At 41.0% G+C, this 4,756-nt stretch overlaps 1 non-coding gene across 1 annotated transcript; it reads left to right on the forward strand.

The window, feature by feature from the left end:
* Nucleotides 1-4,290: 4,290 nt before the first annotated feature.
* On the forward strand, nucleotides 4,291-4,393 carry LOC116645069. Its single transcript, XR_004301897.1, has one exon. It is a non-coding gene; the product is annotated as a small nucleolar RNA U13 (small nucleolar RNA).
* The last annotated feature ends 363 nt before the right edge of the window (nucleotides 4,394-4,756 follow it).

Raw genomic sequence — 4,756 nt, forward strand, 5'->3', positions numbered from 1 at the left:
TAAAGAAGAAGTAAAACTCTCCTTATTTGCAGATGACATGTTACAAAAATAGAAAACCCTAAATACTCCACCACAAAACTGCTAGAACTGATAAATGAATTCTGTAATGCCACAGGATACAAAATCAATGTACAGAAATCTGTTGCATTCCTATACATTAATAATGAAGCCACAGAAAGTGAAATTAAGAAAACAATCCTGTTTACAATTGTGCCAAAAACAAAAAAATATCTAGGAATAAATTTAACCAAATAGGTGAAAGACCTATACTCTGAAACTATAAAACACTGATGAGAGAAATTCTAGACAATGCAAAGAAATGGAAAGACATTCCATGCTCATGGGTTGGAAGAACAAATAATGTTAAAATGTCTATACTACCCAGGGGTGCCTGGGTGGCTCAGGCGGTTAAGTGTCCAATTCGTGATTTCAGCTCGGGTCATGATCTCAGGGTTGGGAGATTGAGCCCTGTGTCGAGTCCCAAGTTGGGCTCCTTGCTTAGCGGGGAGTCTGTTTCTCTCCCTCTCCTTCTCCCTCTTCCTCTGCCCCTTTCCCTGCTCTCTCGCTCTCTCTTTCTCTCTCTCTCTCAAATAAATGAAATAAAATCTTTTTTAAAAACATGTCTATACTACCCAAAGTAACCTACAGATTTAATGCAATCCTTATCAAAATACCAACAGCATTTTTCACAGAACTAGAAGAAACAATCCTAAAATTTGTTTGGAACCACAAAAGGCCTTGAATAGCCAAAGCAATCTTGAAAAAGAAAAACAAAACTGGAAGTATCACAATTCCAGATATCAAGCTATATTACAAAGTGGTAGTAATTAAAACATTATGGTACCGGCATAAAAATAAACACATAGATCAATGGAATAGAAGAGAAAACCCAGAAATAAACCCACAATTATATGGTCAATGAATCTTCAACAAAGGAGGAATGAATATCCAATGGGAAAAAGTCTCTTCAACAAATGGTGTTGGGAAAACTGGATACCTACATGCAAAAGAATGAAACTGGACCACTTTCTTTCTTTTTTATTTTTTTTAAGATTACTTATTTATTTGACACAGAGAGAGAGAGAGGGAGGGAGAGAGCAAGCACAAGCAGGGGGAGTGGCAGAGGGAGAGCGAGAAGGCTTCCCGCTGAGCAGGGAGCTCGATGTGATCCCAGGACCCTGGGATCATGACCTGAGCCGAAGGCAGATGCTTAACTGACTAAGCCAACCAGGTGCCCCCAGACCACTTTCTTACACCATACACAAAAATAAAATCAAAATGGATTGAAGACCTAAAAGTGAGACAGGAAACTATAAAAATCCTAGAAGAGAACACAAGCAGTAATTTCTCTGACATCAGCCATAGCAACATTTTCTCATATGTCTCCTGAGGCAAGGGAAATAAAAACAAAAATAAACTATTGGGACTACATTAAAATAAAAAGTTTCTAGGCAGTGAAAGAAACAATCAACAAAACTAAAAGGCAACCTACTGAATGAGTAGAAGACATTTGTAAATGACATATCTGATAAAGGGTTAGTATCTAAAATATGTAAAGAACTGATACTACTCAACACCAAAAAACAAATAATCCAATTAAAAGTGGGCAGAAGACATGAACAGACATGTTTCCAAAGAAGACATCCAGGTGGCCAACAGACACATGAAAAGATGCTCAACATCACTGATCATCAGGGAAATGCAAATCCAAACTACAGTGAGATACCACCTCACATCTGTCAGAATGGCTAAAATCAAAAACACAAGAAACAACAAGCATTGGCGAGGATGTGGAGAAAAAGGGACCCTCTTGCACTGTTGGGAATGCAGTGGTGCAGCACTGTGGAAAACACTATGGAGGTTCCTCAAAAAGTTAAAAATGGAACTACCCTAGGATCCAGTAATCACACTACTGGGTATTTACCCAAAAATACACAAACACGAATTCAAAGGGATACATTCACCCCTATGTTTATTGCAGCATTATTTATAATAGCCAAACTATGGAAGCAGCCCAGATGTCCATCAATAGATCAATGGACAAAGAATATATATATATATATATATATTCCATTGTGTGTGTATATATATACACACAATGGACTATTATTCAGCCATAAAAGAGAACAATATCTCACTATTTGCAACGACATGGATAGAGCTAGAGTATTATGCTAAGTGAGATAAGTCAGTCTGAAAAATACAAATACCATATGATCTCACTCATATGTGGAATGTAAGAAACAAAACAAACAAGCAAAGGAAGAAAAAAAGAGAAAGAGAGAGGGACAAACCAAAAAACAGACTCTTAATTATAGAGAACAAATTGATGGTTCCCAGAAGGGAGGTGAGTGGGAGGCTGGGTGAAATAGTCGATACACTTACCATGATGAAAAAAATACAAGTAAAATAAAATAATTTAAAAATCAAATAAATAAAGAAATAAATAATAAAACACACTAAAGAAAGCCAAACTCCTCAAGGGGTCAGGAAACCCACAACTTCAAGGAAACAAAGTCCTGGCTATGCAGAGGAGGGAGAGGAGAATATCTTCAATCTTTTTTTATCTTTAATAGATTGTTAGAAGAAATTCACGATAAATTGTCCTGCCACATGCATACTCTTTTGAATTTGATCCTTTCTTAGAATATGCTGCCTTTTGGGAAAGTTACTGTGGGAAATCATTTATGAAGGGGCGCCTGGGTGGCTCAGTCGTTAAGCGTCTGCCTTCAGCTCAGGTCCTGATCCCAAGGTCCTGGGATCGAGTCCCACATGGGGCTCCCTGCTCAGCAGGGAACCTGCTTCTGCCTCTCTCTCTCTGCCTCCCTCTCCCTCTGCCTGCTTGTGCGCGTGCTCTCTCTCTCTCTGTTAAATAAATGTAAAAAAACTTAAAAAAACATTCAGTCCAATTTAGACAACAAAATGCATATACGACTATCTGAGAAACTATTTGAGAACAACTCAAGCCAATGAATATTTATGGGGCATCTACTAAAAAAGCTAACAGTTTCTGATAGCCTACTAGGAGCCAGGCTCTGCACTCACCTGGGGATACTGCAACCAAGCAGACAGAGAGGCATCCTGCCCAAGGGAGCTCAGAAGGACAGACATGAAACATGCAGGAATGAGGTAGTGACTCTTACAAAAGGGGGAGCACAGGCTGCTGGAGAGCCAGAGGACTAAACACAGGATGGGGTATCAGGGAAGGCTCCCTTGGAAACTGATATTTAAACTGAGACTTGAAAGTAACCAAAATACAAAGACATCTGAGCTGGCAGAGGAGGGAAGCTGAGTTTACTGCTTACTAGGCAAGTGAGAGCCATGTCCCCCAAGAAATCAGTTCAGCTGTCTCTCCAAGCAGAAATTGAAAGGGCAAGATGTAGGTCCAAAAGGGGGAAACCAATAAAGCAGGACTGAGTTCGAGTCTCTGGCTCGAGTGGGGGCTGTACACTCTACTTTGTAATCGGTCCTCTTCAGGTCTCAGTTCTGAAAAAAGCAAGCAGCTCTCAAAGAGATCCAAGACAGGTACTGTGATGTCTTGGGAGACTCAGAGCCAAAGCAGGCAAAACCATATCCATTTGCTCCAAGGCTAGGTAGATCTTTCCTTACAAAGACTAGAAATAAGAGTAAGACAGGTAGAGAAAGAGGGAAGGTGATGGAGGGATCAGAGCTGCAGAGAACGGAGGAAGTTCAAGGAACCAAGAGAGATTCGAGATACAGAAGCATGGAGTCAGAGAGGGTAGTGGGGCTTAGATGAAGCTCATAAAGTAGGCTAGGTTAAGAAAGGCTTGGTACGGGTGTCTGGGTGGCTCAGTTGGTTAAGCGACTGCCTTCGGCTCAGGTCATGATCCCGGAGTCCTGGGATCAAACCCTACATCGGGCTCCTTGCTCAGCGGGGAGCCTGCTTCTCCCTCTGCCTCTGCCTGCCACTTCCCCTGCTTGTGCTCTCTCTCTCTCTGTCAAATAAATAAATAAAATCTTTAATAAAAAAAGAAAGAAAGAAAGAAAAGCTTGGTAGACCATGTGCTATGAATGGGATTGTGTGCCCCCAAGATTCATCTGTTGAAGCCCTAAACTCCAATGTAACTGTATTTGGAGATAGGGTCTTTTGTAGGTAATTAAGGTTAAATGAGATCCGAAGAATGGGCCCCTAATTTGATGGGGTTTGTATCCTTATAAAAGGAGGAGGAGATACAAGGGAGCTCTGTCTTCTCATGAGCACACAGAGAAAAGGCCATATGAGCACAAGGGGGATGGTGGCCACCTGCAAGTCAAAAGCAGAGGCCTCTGATCCATTTGTGGTTCATAAGAGTGACGATTGGGTGTTCATGCCATTGTGTGACATATGCCTTTCTCAAACCTTATTACAACCTTGGCATGTTACTGCCTGATGTGGGGAAAGAAAAGAAGCCTCAGAATTAAACCTACTTGCTGGCACCTTGATCTTGGACTTCCAGCCTTCAGAACTGTGAGAAATACATTTCTGTTGTTTAAGCCACCCAGTCCGTGGTATTTTGTTATGGTAGCCTGAGCTAATATACCATATTGGGAATTTTGAACTAAAAGCTCAATGAGACTTTTTTTTTTTTTTAAGATTTATTTAGTTATTTGAGAGAGAGAGCATGAGCAGGAGGGAGAGAAGGAGATAGAATCCGAAGCAGACTCCACGCTGGCCGAGCCCAACATGGGGTTGATCAGGACTTGAGCCAAAACCAAGAGTCTGATGCTTAACTGGCTGTGCCCCTCAATGAGGCTT

Source organism: Phoca vitulina, unplaced genomic scaffold (assembly GCF_004348235.1).
Source record: "Phoca vitulina isolate PV1807 unplaced genomic scaffold, GSC_HSeal_1.0 scaffold31, whole genome shotgun sequence".
Lineage (NCBI taxonomy): Eukaryota > Metazoa > Chordata > Mammalia > Carnivora > Phocidae > Phoca > Phoca vitulina.